The sequence below is a fragment of the Podarcis pityusensis genome (genome assembly GCF_964106645.2).
Source record: "Podarcis pityusensis genome assembly, chromosome: Z".
NCBI classification, from domain to species: domain Eukaryota; kingdom Metazoa; phylum Chordata; class Lepidosauria; order Squamata; family Lacertidae; genus Podarcis; species Podarcis pityusensis.
In genome coordinates this window covers 23940181-23956145 of record NC_138044.1, presented here as the reverse complement: position 1 = coordinate 23956145, position 15965 = coordinate 23940181, and positions in this window count along the sequence as shown.

Here is a 15965-nt window from a genome sequence, read left to right as displayed (position 1 = left end):
GCTTGTCATATGTATATGCAAATTATCTGTAACAATGTGTGTTTCTCAGCCTGGTTTCCTAAATTCAAGTTTTTTATCTTCTGACTAAATTCCATTGCAGCCGGGGCTTTATATGATGTGGCCCAAGGCAGAGCCGTAGCTACGGGGTGTTTGGGTGTGGTATGGTGGATGGCTAGCCTGGGGGTTTTTTTGCCCCGAGTGAAGCATCAAGAGGGCGCCATCCCAGGCTATGTGTGTTTTTGTGCACGGAAATGTGCGAGGGTGGTGTTATTTGACCAGGGTGAAATAAAGCCTCGTTTTACCCCTGCCCAAGGGTTTAGCTGCCTCCATTAGATCAGTAGCCTTGATTAGCCCCTACAGATGCCATTCTATTTGCTCACTATTATGTTCATATTTTTAGGGACGCGGGTGGCGTTGTGGGTTAAACCACAAAGCCTAGGACTTGCCGATCAGAAGGTCGGTGGTTCGAATCCCCGCGACGGGGTGAGCTCCCATTGCTCGGTCCCTGTTCCTGCCAACCTAGCACTTCGAAAACACGTCAAAATGCAAGTAGATAAATAGGTACCGCTCCGGCGGGAAGGTAAACGGCGTTTCCGTGCTCTGGTTTGCCAGAAGTGGCTTAGTCATGCTGGCCACATGACCCGGAAGCTGTACGCCAGCTCCCTCGGTCAATAAAGCGAGACGAGCACCGCAACCCCAGAGTCGGCCACGACTGGACCTAATGATCAGGGTTCCCTTTACCTTTACCTTTTATGTTCATATTTTACTTTTCCCCCAAGGAGTCCTATGTGTCTCACCAGAGGGACCACTAAATTTTGCATAGATGCTGTGTCTTAAAAGAATTAAACATTGCCAGTGACGACACAGGAAAATATTGTTGAACTTTTGTGTGCAACACTTGATTAGTGAACACCTTGGCATGCTATATATTTACACCTAAAAATGTTTTTAACCAGTGAATAATTCTGTTTAGTGACTTCTACATTACTTGCTTTAATCTCTATATTTCTGCATAAGCATATATAACATGGGAGTATATGCCACATAATGCCCCCAAGATTTTTTGTTTGACTTTTAGGGTTATATGACTACTTCTTGATAGATCCTGAAGAGGCAAAGGAAGAAGGCAAGCAGGCAGCAAAGTATGCCTCTTGAGTCAATTGCTTCTGGGATGCTTGAAGAAGATATAGATGAATAGACAGATAGATGTCACACTGACCTTTGTTAAAGCTTTTGACATATGTATTCATTAATAAATTCATTAAAAATATAATGTGTATTTTCATCCAGGTTTTCTGAAATGTTTTGTTGAAGCTTCTGGTGGGAAGGGGGGCAGTCATGCGATGCTCTCTCCAAAGGCTGTAGCCAGTAGCTGCTTTTGCTTGATTAACAGGAGATGATTCATCTCCAGGAGAAAGCAGGTTGCAGCTAAGCAATCAAGGACTTTGTATTGAAATTCTGGTTCATGTATCTCTAACGGAAAAGGTCAGGGTTTTTTGCACAGTGGAACAGGTGGGCAGAAGGGTTTAACTGCTAACTTGTTTCAAGGACCAGGATAAGATCTTTGCTGCCTGAAGCAAACAACAAAATGGTGTCCTTCCCCAAGGCACAGGAATAAACCAATTTGACTGGTAGTTGAAACTCCTCCAATAGTGGTGAAAGGACAGTGTCGTCAAAAGTGCTTGAGGGCAGCAAGCTAGCATGGCAGGTACAGGGCAGCAGCCACGCGACACTTAATAACTTAATAGCTCGGTTCCCTCCCTACACCTCCGTGGGAATGTTGAGGAAGGTAGGAGAGGATATATTGATTAAATATTATTCCTCCTCACTCAGCTAGTGAGCAAGCAGCAGAGCACATTTCCTTGCAGATTGCTGGAAGCAAGTTGATGATTCGTTAGAATCCTTTAAATTAAGCAATCTAGTCTGGCTTGTCTGGTCTGGATTGTTCCTGGTAAGTTTCCCCTTTATTTCAATAATAATAATAATAATAATAATAATAATAATAATAATAATTTATTATTTATATCCCGTCCATCTGGCTGAGTTTTCCCAGCCACTCTGGGTGACTTCCAATCGAGTGTTAAAAACAATACAGCATTAAATATTAAAAACTTCTCTAAACAGGGCTGCCTTCAGATGTCTTTTAAAGATAAGATAGCTGCTTATTTCCTTCACATCTGAAGGGAAGGCGTTCCACAGGGTGGGCGCCACTACTGAGAAGGCCCCCTGTCTGGTTCCCTGTAACCTCACTTCTCGCAATGAGGGAACTGCCAGAAGGCCCTCAGTGCTGGATCTCAGTGTCTGGGCTGGATGATGAGGGTGGAGACGCTCCTTCAGGTATACAGGACCGAGGCCATTTAGGGCTTTAAAAGTCAGCACCAACACTTTGAATTGTGCTCAGAAACATACTGGGAGCCAATGAAGATTTCTCAGTACCGGTGTTTTGTGGTCCCAGCGGCCACTCCCAGTCACCAGTCTAGATGCCGAAATCTGGATTAATTGCAGTTTCCGGGTCACCTCCAGCATTGCAGTAGTCCAAGCGGGAGATAACCAGAGCATGCACCACTCTGGCAAGACAGTTCGCAGGCAGGTAGGGTCTCAGCCTGCGTACCAGGTGGAGCTGGTAGACAGCCGCCCTGGACACAGAATTAACCTGCGCCTCCATGGACAGCTGTGAGTCCAAAATGACTCCCAGGCTGCGCAAATGTTCCTTCAGGGGCACAGTTGTCCCATTCAGGATCAGGGAGTCCCCCCCCCCCCGTCCCCCCAAAACAGTACTTCTGTCTTGTCAGGATTCAACCTCAATCTGTTAGCCACCATCCATCCTCCAACCGCCTCCAGGCACTCACACAGGACCTTCACTGCCTTCACTGGTTCTGATTTAAAAGAGAGGTATAGCTGGGTGTCATCTGCATACTGATGAACACCCAGCCCAAACCCCCGATGATCTCTCCCAGCGGCTTCATATAGATATTAAAAAGCATGGGGGAGAGGACGGAACCCTGTGGCACCCCAGGGTTCCTCAGTTTCAGTCCCATGATGAGGCCTGGATCCCGATTGGAAGGGATCCAAATGGTCCGCATCCTCCAGTGGAGTTGTTCAGCAACCACCTGCTCAATCACCTTGCCCAAAATAATAATAACACGACAGTTTTCTTTAAAAGAAAGAGTAAATTTTTACTTACAATCAGTTCACAGCAGTGCTCTGAAGGCAGGCTTTATTTTGTGGTTACAGTTATATTTGTAGAGAAAGGAAGTCTGAGCTAGGCCTCAGACTTTCTACATTGTGGCTTCCATCCTCTGTAAGGATGAGCTATGTAGTGGCTAAGAGCCAGAAGAGGAGGTCCAAGAGAGGAGTCCAAAAGGAGAAAATGGAAAAAAGAGAAGATGGCTGCATGGCTAGCCCTTTACATGGTCACCTAGGGTCACGCCCATCTACCTGGTCACACACAGGGAGAGGAGGTTCCAGAGCAGGTATGACAGGAAGTCTTCCCTGTCTGGAGTCACATTCTCCTGTGTGTCTGCTCTAGGCAACAGGAAAATGTTGTACTTGACTGCTTCAGTGATGATACATCCCACAATCTCAGCATCTGGTGCCTGTGGCAGCTGCCTCACTCTGCCCTATCTTAGGGCAAGCCCTGCTTGTTTCCCTCAGCTATGGTTGTAAACTGGAGTGAGTGATATAAAAAGAAAGAAAAGAAAAGAAAATACCTTAAACTACCAGTTATGGTCAGCATCTCAATCTGGATTTGGCTTTTTAGAACACACATCTGAATCTTTTTTTTTTTTTTTTTTTAAAAAGATGGTACCAGCCCCAGAGATCTTGCTGGGCCAGCCCAATATATTTTGTGGCTGGAGGTAGAGGAAGAGATTGTATCCCACTCCTGTTTCATATGCAGGAGACAGTGTGACGTAAGGTAAAGGTAAAAGACCCCTGGATGGTTAAGTCCAATCAAAGGCGACTATGGGGTTGCGGTGCTCATCTCGCTTTCAGGCCGAGGGACCTGGCGTTTGTTCACAGACAGCTTTCCAGGTCATGTGGCCAGGATGACTAAACTGCTTCTGGCGCAAAGGGACACCTGATGGAAACCAGAACGCATGGAAGCGCCATTTACCTTCCCATTGCAGTGCTACCTATTTATCTACTTGCACTGGTGTGCTTTCGAACTGTTAGGTTGGCAGGAGCTGGGACAGACCAACAGGAGCTCACGTTGTCACGGGGATCCCAACCATCAACCTTCTGATTGGCAAGCCCAAGAGGCTCAGTGGTTTAGACCACAGCAACAGTGTGGCACAGTGGTCAGAGGGCTCAGCTAGGAAACCAGCTTAAGAAACCAGGGTTCAGATTGTCCCTCAGCCATGAGTGAAATCTTATTCTCAGATGTGATTTAGTTGTAATACTTGTATGTAATAACTTTGGGAAATCTGTGACTATTAAAAACTAGGGTATTGAAAACATATAAAGTTGTGAATAAACATTTAATAACATAAAGTCATGGGGGTTAAATGCCTTGACAGCAGTACATGTGAAAAGGATCTAGGAGTCTTAATAGACCACAAGCTTAACATAAGCCAACAGTGTGATGCAGCAGCAAGAAAAGCTAATGCTATTCCAGGCTGCGTCAATAGAAGTTTAGCGTCATGTTCAAGGAAAGGAATAGTCCTGATCTATTCTGCCATGGTCAAAACACACCTGTAGTCCTGTGTCCAGTTCTTGTTGCCGCAATTCAAGGTTATTGACAAGTTGGAACATGTGCAAAGGAGGGCGACCAAAATGATCAACGGTCTGGAAACGACATTTTATGAGGAATGGTTAAGGGATTCATGATGGAGATGGGTTGAGGATTAAATCTGTAAATTTAAACCTGTCAGAGTAAACAGGCTGAGAAGCCCTTTTAACAGAGTAAAACCACTTATGCACTTTTGCAGCTTACAGGTAGCTAGAAATTAGGCAAATTATCCCTGCTTATTTGTGGTCCATTAGCCTTTCTCCTCTTTGTTCCCATTCACATTTTACTAAAAACAAAAAGGTTTACTTATATTTCAATGAAAGCAGGAAATATATCAAAGTATTATTCAGGTAAAAAATACTTCTAGGTTACAAAATATAAAACTAGTTTCAAAAATAGGGTCTGGGCTCTGAGAAGAGCCTAGGCATCTACGTGTGCTCATATCGCTGGCTTGAAAGAAGAGCGAGACTGAGGTAAGGAGGAAGGAGAAGATAAAGATACTTTGCCCCATTTCCTGCAGAAAAAAGTATAGGGTATGACATCACACAGACCTATCTTCTTTAGGAATACAGAAATTCTGTGAGCCTTAGCCCTGTCATATGCTTATTTAACAAACATTGTTATCATGTTAGGATCCCTTCCCACTCTACAATTCTATGATGATGCTGCTGCTGCTGCTGATAATAAAAATAATAAATAACAATAATTTTATTATTTATTCCCCATCCATCTGGCTGGGTTTCCCTAGCCACTATGGGTGGCTCACAGCATCAAGCATCAAACATTAAAAACTTCCCAAAACATTGCTGCCTTCAGATGTCTTCTAAAAGTCATATAGTTGTTTATTTCCTTGACATCTGAAGGGAGTTCGTTCCACAGGGCTGGAGCAACTACTGAGAAGGCCCTCTGCTTGCTTCCCTGTAACCTCACTTCTCTCAGTGAGAGAGCCAGCAGAAGACCCTAGGAGGAGGAGGACCTCAGTGTCTGGGCTGAATGATGAGATGCTCCTTCAAGTATACAGGGCTGAGGCTGTTTAGGACTTTAAAGGTCAGCAGCAACACTTTGATGTTCACTGGGAGCCAGTGAAGATCCTTTAGGACTGGTGTTATATGGTCCTGGCAGCCAAGGGTGACCTTGGGACAGACAATGCCTCTCAGCCTAACCAACCTCACAGGGTTGTTGTTGGGAGAATAAAATGGTGAGGGGAGAGAACCATGTAGGCTGCATTGAGATTCTTGGATGAAAGGTGGGTAATAATAAACTGGCAGTGGAACCTTCCTTCAGTGTTGACCAGGGAGTGTTGCCTTCCACCACACTTAGGGACATCAGGTTTTATTAGGAATGATAGGGAGGCCTTCTGGCAATTTTAGCACTGCTCCCCATCACTTCTCACCCTATAGTATCTTGCACCTGAGGTTAGTGTCTCATAGTGGGACTGGTCATGAGCAAACTAAATCCCCCTGCTGACATTTCCTCCAAGGAGTTCAAGGTGACATACATAGGTCTCTTTCCCACCCCATTTTATCCTCACGACAACCAAGTGAGGCAGGTTAGGCTGAGAGACAGTGACTGACCCAAAGAATTTCATAGCCAAATGAGGTTTGAACCCTGGTGTCCCAGATCTTAGTTCAGCACTCTAACCATCATGCCACACTGATTCTTTCTCTTTTAAAGAGAAAACATGGGAAGGGGAAGCATATCTGGATTCTCATATTAAGCACCATGAATGACCAGAATAAGGCAGTCATGGCACTACTGTGGGCTTCCTACAGAGCCAGAGAATAGCAAATCAGAAGTGGGATGGTGCCTTTCTGATCCTTGCCTCTCATTAAACTCTTTGCCGAGGCAATATGGGGCTTTAGACCTTCTAGAGCATGGGTAGGCAAACTAAGGCCTGGGGGCTGGATCTGGCCAAATCGCCTTCTAAATCCAGCCCATGGACGGTCCGAGAATCAGCATGTTTTTACATGAGTAGAATGTGTGCTTTTATTTCAAATGCATCTCTGGGTTATTTGTGGGGCATAGGAATTCATTCATTCCCCCCCCCCCCCACCAAAAAATATAGTCCCCCCCCCCACAAGGTCTGAGGGACAGTGGACCGAACCCCTGCTGAAAAGTTTTGCTGCCCCCTGTTCTAGAGGGACAGTGGACATGATTTTCACCTCCCGACAGCTTCAAGAAAAATGCAGAGAGCAAACCTAACCCCTGTATATGACGTTTAGTGACCCGACTAAAGCCTTCAGCACTGTAAATCGTAATGCCCTGTGGACTGTCCTTCTGAAAATTGGCTGCCCGGATAAATTTGTGAACATCATTCGGCTCCTCAATGATAATATAACAGCAGCAATCACAGATAGCTCTCAAAGTAATCAAAGTAATCACAGGCTCTCAAAGTGAACCATTCACAGTAGGACCAGGTGTTAAACAGGGTTGTGTTATCGCCCCCACTCTATCCATTATTTTCATTGCCATGATCCTACACCTTGTTGAAGGGAAACTCCCCACCAGAGTAGAAATCATACATCTAACAGATGGAAAGCTCTTTAATATCTTTGCAGGAGCTTACAAAAAGCTTGGCCTGTTGCTCAACATCCCAAAAACCAAAGTGCTGCACCAACAAGCATAAAACAACCCCTCTGCAGTGCTACAAATCCAGCTTAATGGTGTAACATTGGAAAGTGTCAATCAATTCTCCTACCAGGGCAGTTATCTTTCCACAAGGGCTGACACTGATGCCAAAATCCAGCATTGCCTGAGCTCTGTGAGTGCAGCTTTCTCCCAATTGAAGTGCAGAGTGTTTGAGGACCGGGACATTCTCAGGGAAACCAAAATTCTTGTTTACAAAGCTATTGTATTACCAACCATACTGTATGTTTGTGAAACATGGACCACTTATAAATGCCATCTCCAACTCCTCGAAAGATTCCATCAATGGTGTCTCTGGAATTTTTACACATCACTTGGGAAGACAGGTGAATTAATACCAGTGTACTGGAAGAAGCAAAGATCACCATTGTTGAAGCAATGATTCTTCAACATCAACTTTGTTGGACTGGTCATGTTGTGTGGATGCCTGATTATCGTCTTCCAAAGCAGCTACTCTATTCCAAACTTTAAAATGGAAAGCGTAATGCTGGTGGTCAACAAAAGAGATTTAAAGCCTCTCTCAGGGCAAATCTAAAAAAAAAGAAGTAGTATAAACACCAACAACTGGGAAACACTAGCCTGCAAGCGCTCCAACTGGAGAACAACCTTGACCAAAGGTGTCATGGGCTCTGAAGACACTCGAACTCAGGACACAAGGGAGAAACACACTAAGAGGAAGACACGCTTGGCAAACCTTCACCATAATCAAGTCCCTCACAAAACCCCATGTCCCAACTGTGGAAGGATGTGTGGATCCAGAATCAACCTCCACAGTCACTTATGGACTCACTGTTAAGACCGTGTCCATGGAAGACAATCTTACTCGGCTACAAGAGAACGCCAAAGAAGAATACTACAGTGGTACCTTGGGTTAAGTACTTAATTTGTTCTGGAGGTCCGTTCTTAACCTGAAGCACTATTTCTGGGTTAGCGGAGTCTGTAACCTGAAGCGTACGTAACCTGAAGCGTATGTAACCCGAGGTACCACTGTATTTATTTATCTTCATTAAATGGCCTAGGAAAAAATCTCAAAGCAATTCAACAAAGGCCTACAGCAGGGACACGTCACATAGAAAGGCAGTTTCTCACAGTTGTTCCTTCCCACCCCCTTTAAAAAAATAAAAATGTTTTATTGGATTTATAAGTTTACAGAGCTAAAAATGAAGAAGAATAAATTTTATTCTGCCTTATTTATTGTTTTCACTGTTTTCTCATTCTGACCATTGCTGACTCCTGCAAGTTCTGGGTATTTAGTTATAGCCTGAGCTTCACTCAGAACTGTTCAATGCAGTTCACTTATAAAGAGGATTTCCAGCCTTGACATTAAGCATGGCAATATTGTTTGGTATCCATGCATGTGTACCGGAGTAGTCAAGCAGCAATCTGTGTTCTCAATCTATGCTGTCTCTAAGCAATCATAATCCTGCGCTGCAAAAGGAAGGTGGGTGGCATAAGTCAAGGTCTGGGTTTGCATTCCGTTTTTTAAAAGAATAAAATAATATTTTTGATTGGTTTTCATGTAATACAAGAACAACATATAACTACAGTAACTTGTCCAGTGGTGCATTCACATTAAGTTACTGTACATATGCTGTATACAAGCAATATGTTTATTTATGGATTATCAATTCAAGCATCCTCTCCACAGAGAGTCTTGTGTTGTGGGTGGAATAAAAGTATCTTCTGTCTTGTTTATATAGGAAAAGTCTCACCCAAAGTGTCTATCTTTGAAATGCCTTTAATTACCCTTCTGTGGCGAGTAAGGCATTCTGCTAGAGCCACATACGAAATATTATTTACCCAAATTTCAATGGGAATTTCTATAGGTTTTTTGCAGTATTGGGCTATTTTTAATAGAAAAAATGCTAAGTCTCTGCATTTATAATTATTGTTTAAATTTGAGAATAATGATAAGAAGGCAAGAGCTGGATTGGGTGGAAGGGATTGCTGTGCAATTTTGGAAATAATGGAAAACACCTTTTTCCAAATCTTTCAACTCCACCATGCATGAAAATATGAGCCTACCTCTCCACAGCCTTTTCAGCATAAGGGAGAGATGCTAGTGTTCATTTTGGCTAGATGTGATGGAGCCTTGTGCCAGAGAAGGATAATTTTAAGAGAAGCCTCCTGCAAATGAGCAGAGATTGTTCTCAGGGACGGGCTGTGTCAAACAGATTTCCATTTATTATCTGCAATTGTGATCCCTAAGTCTCTTTCCCATATTATCCGGAGGTGTTCTGTACCACCTGCATATTGTTCTAAAAGAATGCTATAATTTAAAGATGCAGCTCCTTTTATGTCATATTTTGATTTGTTACATAGAGACTTAAGTGATGTAAGAGAATGAAGGCCCTCCCCCTTGCGTTCCAAGTATCTTGCAAATCAGGTCCTCCCTTAAAGAGGGCACGTATTGCGGTGAGATCTGGACAACCAACATCCTTTGTAGTGGGTGGGTACGACTGGTCAGCCACAACACCAGATTGGTAGGTCCCTCGAAGCTGGGTACAATCTGGCCAATGGGGCACAGTCTAAACGGTTTGAGGGACCTATTTATACCCATGCACGTGACCCAGAGCTTCCTCTTTTGGTGTGTGCATTCGGAGCACCACAGTGTTTGGTAGGATGGCTGGCCCATTTGCGCGCCCTCCCTACCCAGATCTGCACCTTTCTCCTTTGGTCATGGGGCCTAAAAAGGACCCGGGTGAATTTCGATTAATTCACAATTTATCTTACCCGCCGGGTTCATCAGTAAATGATGCTATCCCTCCTGAGTTGTGTTCCGTTAAGTATGCCACCTTTTTTTTTTTATAAGATATTTATTAAGATTTTAAAAAATATTACAATAAAAATGGAAAAAAATAACAAAAATACAAAATAAAAATAGTTAAGAACACACAGATTTTCCATTACTTATTTTCCTTTGACTTATTTCCCGGACCTCCTCATACCTCCCTTTTTTGTATTCCACTTCAATCTGTTGGTTCAGCAAATCCTTTAAAAGTAATAATATTAGATTTTTACCTATTTATAACCCTTTTTCCATATTCCCTTAAAGCATTACAGCTGGAAACCACTTAATTACTATCCAACATCATTCTAACATTCATTAATTTTACAATATTTCTGTAGATAATCTTTGAATTTCTTCCAATCTTCTTCCACCGACTCTTCTCCCTGGTCTCGGATTCTGCCAGTCATTTCTGCTAGCTCCATATAGTCCATCAGCTTCATCTGCCATTCTTCCACAGTGGGTAAATCTTGTGTCTTCCAATATTTTGCAATGAGTATTCTTGCTGCTGTTGTGGCATACATAAAAAAAGTTCTGTCCTTCTCTGGCACCAATTGGCCGACTATGCCTAGGAGAAAGGCCTCTGGTTTCTTCAGGAAGGTATGTTTAAATACCTTTTTCAGTCCATTATATATCATTTCCCAGAAAGCCTTAATCCTTAAGTATGCCACCTTTGACCAAGCGGTCAAGGTAATCAGGAGTTTCGGGAAGGGTGGACTTTTGGCAAAATGTGGTGTAGAAGCTGCCTTTGGTTGGCTTCCTGTTCATCCACACGGTTTTAAGCTGCTGGGGTTCCTTATTATGTGATTAAGGCTATGCCTATGGGCTGCTCTATATCCTGTGCAGCTTTTGAGGACTTCAGTACATTTTTGGACTGGGCTTTGCGTACCAAGACAGGTTTTAGGGGTGTCACCCATTACCTCAATGATTTTTTTATTAAGTTCTGCAGCAGATTTGGAGGAATGCCTGCTGCTTTTGCAGGCTTTTAATGACCTAACTCAGGAGTTAGGGGTTCCTTTAGTGGCTGATAAACAGAAGGCCCAGTCACGAGGTTGTCTTAACTTGGGATTCAGTTGGATACAGTGGCATTAACTTCTGCTCTGCCTGAAGTAAAGTTGATGGCTTTGAGTGACATCATTTTGGAATTCTTGCCACGGGAGAAAGTTACCTTGAGGCAGATTCAGTCCCTATTGGGCCACTTGAACTTCGCGTGCAGTGTGGTGGTGCCTGGTCGCCCCTTTTGCACATGCTTAGCAAGACTCTCAGCTGGCCTGCAGTCACCCCATCACCGCATCCAGTTGCCCAGAGAGGTCAGGGCGGACCTCGAGATGTGGCTTGAATTCGTGAGGGAGTTCAGTGGCGTATCCTTGTGGCAGGATACTTTGAATCTGCAATTCGATTTCCAGGTCCATTCGGATGCTGCTGGATCCTTGGGTTTTGGGCTTTATTTCCGTGGTCGTTGGTGCACTCAGCAGTGGGTTGAGCATTGGCAGGGTACAACCATTACCCGTGACTTAACCTTTCTTGAGTTTTTCCCCATTGTAGTGGCAGTGCACATCTGGACCACGGAGTTCAAGGACCAGCGGGTCTGCTTCTGGTCTGATAACCAGGCCATGGTGAGCGTTTTGGCAAGGCGGTCATCCCGATCCAGCAGAGTCTCTGCCCAGTACGTTTGTGCTGCAGTGCCTCAGGTTTAATATTGTATTTTCTGCCTGTTTTATTCCTGGCGCTAATAATGATATTGCTGACGCCCTATCCCATTTTCAGATGGAGCGCTTCAGATCCCTGGCTCAGGATGCTCAGCAGTTTACGGGATATTTCCCGGTTCACCTTTGGAACCTTGGCAGCGCCTAGTCCGGCAGGGAGTAGTAGCATCTGTTTCTCCTTCCACATTGAGGTCTTATAAGAAGGCCTGGATGGACTTTTTAGCTTTAGAGAACAGCATTTGACAAGCGATAGTACAAACTCACCATTCATACATCAGGTGTTGCAGTAATTGGCTCACCTGCGGTTTATGGGTCGTGCTGTGATCTCCATCCGAACTCAGTCTTCTCCCATGTGATTTTTTCTGTAAGTCCCTTTATTCTAGAGACCCTTGTACAAAGTTTGTGGTGCACAAGGCTCTTGGAGGTTGGGCCAGGTTGCGGCCACCAAAGTTGCCAGGTGGGAGGCCGGTCGCATCTTGACATTTTAAGCTCTGTGCGCTGCAAGTGGACTAATTTGCTGGTATTTATGAGGCGAGACTCTTTTCGGCAGCTTTTTCTATAAAACGTTTGGTGCACTGCATGTGGGCAAAATGGTGCTGGAGTCAGCACAAAGGAAGGGCTTCCAAGGGCTTGCTTTTGCAGGACGTTCAGCTGTCTGATGATGAGCTGGTAGTCACTATTTGGAATTCCAAAACGGACCAGTTGGGCAGAGGTGCCTCGATGAGGCTGCCTGCTGCTGGTAGGTCCAGCTCTTGTACAGTGAGGGATGCCAAGAGACATTTGTCACTTCGCCCACCTGGGTATGGCCCCTTCCTGGTCCACGAGGATGGGTCCCTGTTAAAGAGGCATCTGTTTGGTGCAGTGATTCATAAGGCAATTGCAGCATGTGGCCTGCTGACTATTAAGTTTGCACCTCATTCCTTCCGTATTGGGGCAGCTATTACCGCTGCACATTGGGGCCTGTCCGTTGACAGGATTAAGGATTTGGGCCACTAGAAATCTGACGCATACAGGGGTTATGTTCGGATGCAGCGCTGAGGTGCAGTTATTAATGTGGTTTTGTTCATTCCTAGGTCTGCCTGCCCTGCACGTCTGGATAGTTGGGCACAGCATTGTCCACTGGACCAGCAAGAGGGCTGCAGTGCCTGGATTTGGATGCAGGCTTGGATTTCCCAACCACGTGCACATCTCATGGGTGTCCAGATGAGGAATGCCTTGGGAGGGGCTTCTCCCAAGTGGTGCAGGTGCAGGTGTCTGTGGAGGCACACTTGCGGTGGCTGTGGGCAGCTGGGCACAATTGCCAGAAGCCCCCAGCTAAGCTTGCAGTCCCGCATGCAGGAGGACTTTGAAGAGTTGAAGGCAGCTCTTCCTGGACTCAAACAGTGATGAGTGTGGTGAGGTAGCCAATGCCTAACTGCCACGGAGAGGGCCAGGATGCACCCGGAGCGCTGTGGCCAAAAAGGTTCATACCTTCTGAGATGCACCCTTTTACAGGCTTGATGGGGTTCATCTATCTGTGATTGGGAATGACTTATGGCTGACTGCCGTGTCAGCGGGGTTAAGGAATTGGTTACAGGTGTGATTGGTTGGCAGCGAGTGCGGGTGCTCATGTGGCGGATAGGCTCTGGTTCAGGTGATAGGGATGGGAGAACGCTCTTGCCATCCCTATGTGAAAGGTATTCCGTTAAAGGAATCCAGGGACTTGGTGGTTTTGTCAACCCCTGGGAGGGAGTTGTGCCCATGGCTGAGTCCGGGGGGGGGGGCATTTGGGTGGCAGAGATAGCCTGTTCCCGGCTTTCTGCTTACCCAGGTGTTCACCCTTTGCTGACCTATGCTGGAACCCTGGGTCAGCGCTACCTGCAAGGCAGGGAGCTAGTCGAACCAGAGCCTATGCAACCAGTCACTTTCTGTAATCAATAAAGTTGTGGCCTAAATTCTGCCAAAAACCAAAACCAAAATTAAAGTCAAGTGTGAATTTATTTGGGGGGGGGGAGGTTTCTGGGTCTGAACACGAAATTAAGTTTGAAAGGAAAGCCCCAGTGCTGCTTTCCCAGCATTTTGTAAGAGACTGTTGCCATATCAGTGTCTGCGGGCTCAGAAACAGGGCCTTCAATTTGCTCCTTTAAATCATAATGGGCAAACTTACTTTAGTGCTCTTAAATTAAATATATATGTAAATGATCATTTGCCAAGGAAATCCAACAGTCACATTTGATTTCAAAATAGGAAACTTCCCCAAAATGAGGGGATTGTTAAAAAGGAAGTTGAAATACAAAGTCAAAAGGGTCAGATAAATTTACCTGCACAGCAATGTTACCGAATACCAGTTGCTGGAAACTATGGGAGGGGAGAGTGTTGTGGTGCTTATGCTCTGCTCACTGGTTTCCCACAGGCATCTGGTTAACCAGTGTGAGAACAGGATGCTGGACTAAACGGGCCATTGACCTGATCCAGCAGATTATTATTCTGCTACAGTGGTACTTTGGGTTACAGACGCTTCAGGTTACAGACTCCGCTAACCCAGAAATAGTACCTTGGGTTAAAAACTTTGCTTCAGGATAAGAACAGAAATCGCATGGTGGTGGCGCGGCGGCAGCAGGAGGCCCCATTAGCTAAAGTGGTGCTTCAGGTTAAGAACAGTTTCAGGTTAAGAACGGACCTCCAGAACGAATTAAGTACTTAACCCGAGGTACCACTGTATTATGTAGGCTGCATTATGTGAGTGTATTATGTGTGACTGTATTATGTGAGTGTTGATGACTGGCCGAAGGTATAAAAAATAATGACGAGTTGAGTGAAATTCGCTTTGGGGCAGTTGGTTGGCCAGTTTAAGAACAGGATGGTGGATAGGTGGGCCAATGTCTTGATGCAGCAGGGCAAATTTTTATTAGTTTTAAATGTAAAATTGTACATTTTCCTTTTGCATATCAAGTGGGTTTTTTTATGTGTTTGTTTTGCTGAGAATTGTGAAGTTGTACATGCTCAGGATGTGTTTGTGTGTGTGTAGTCCATGAAATCTTCTGCCTAATAAATTTGTAAGTTCTTTATTTAAAATACCACAGGATATATTTTGTGGTCCTTTTTTTGGGATAGTGGGGATATTTTGGAAACTGAACCAGTGCCCTCAGCCATCTTGCTTTTGAGACTGTTACATATCAGTTGCAAGAAGAGGTCAACAACTGTGATTTGAAACAGCAGCTAGAATTGGAGATATCATTCCCACCTCACCTTAATGTGATAGTGGAATATGGTATGGCAGAAAAAGTTAAAGAGAGCAACAGACAACTTAGTTAAACTAAAATACCGTTCTCAGTTACTTGGTCTCCATTTGCTGAATTTGTTTTGAGACCGCACTGAGCAGCCCTTCCCTCAGAACTCCATCACCCATTATGGACAGATATTATAAATGAACTGTTTTGCTCCTTAGCTTAAAATCTATACATTATCTTTCTTGGCTTTCTGTACAGTGGTACCTCGGGTTAAGAACTTAATTTGTTCTGGAGGTCTGTTCTTAACCTGAGGTAGCACTTTAGCTAATGGGGCCTCCCGCTGCCGCTGTGCCACCACTTCGCGATTTCTGTTCTCATCCTGAAGCAAAGTTCTTAACCCAAGGTACTATTTCTGGGTTAGCAGAGTATGTAAGCTGAAGCGTATATAACTGAGGTACCACTGTATTGCCATCTGTATGTTTTCTTCATGATTGCTTGAGTTCTGTCTTTTTCCTGTGAATTCACAAATAACACTGAGACTAAATTCACAGTTATGTCTTGTGTGTTTCATTTGTTATTATGTCTCTTTTGTTTACTTTAATAAAACAAAGAAGCAAAATGAAAAGAGACGTGACTAGACATGAACCAAACACAGATAAGGCTCTGGAAGCATAGCCTATATCCCCAGTTGTTTACCCTAATGCTTCAAGCTGTGACAGCTCAAGGATGCAGGGGGCTTACTTCTGAATAGACATGTGTATAATGGCAGTATAAGAGAATCAGATTTTTTTCACAAATGTTACAGTTTTATGGGATCTGGTGGTCTCCAGTATTGCTGGCTTAGCTGACTTCATATGAAGGAGTGGGAAGCTTCAACCAAGTTTGAT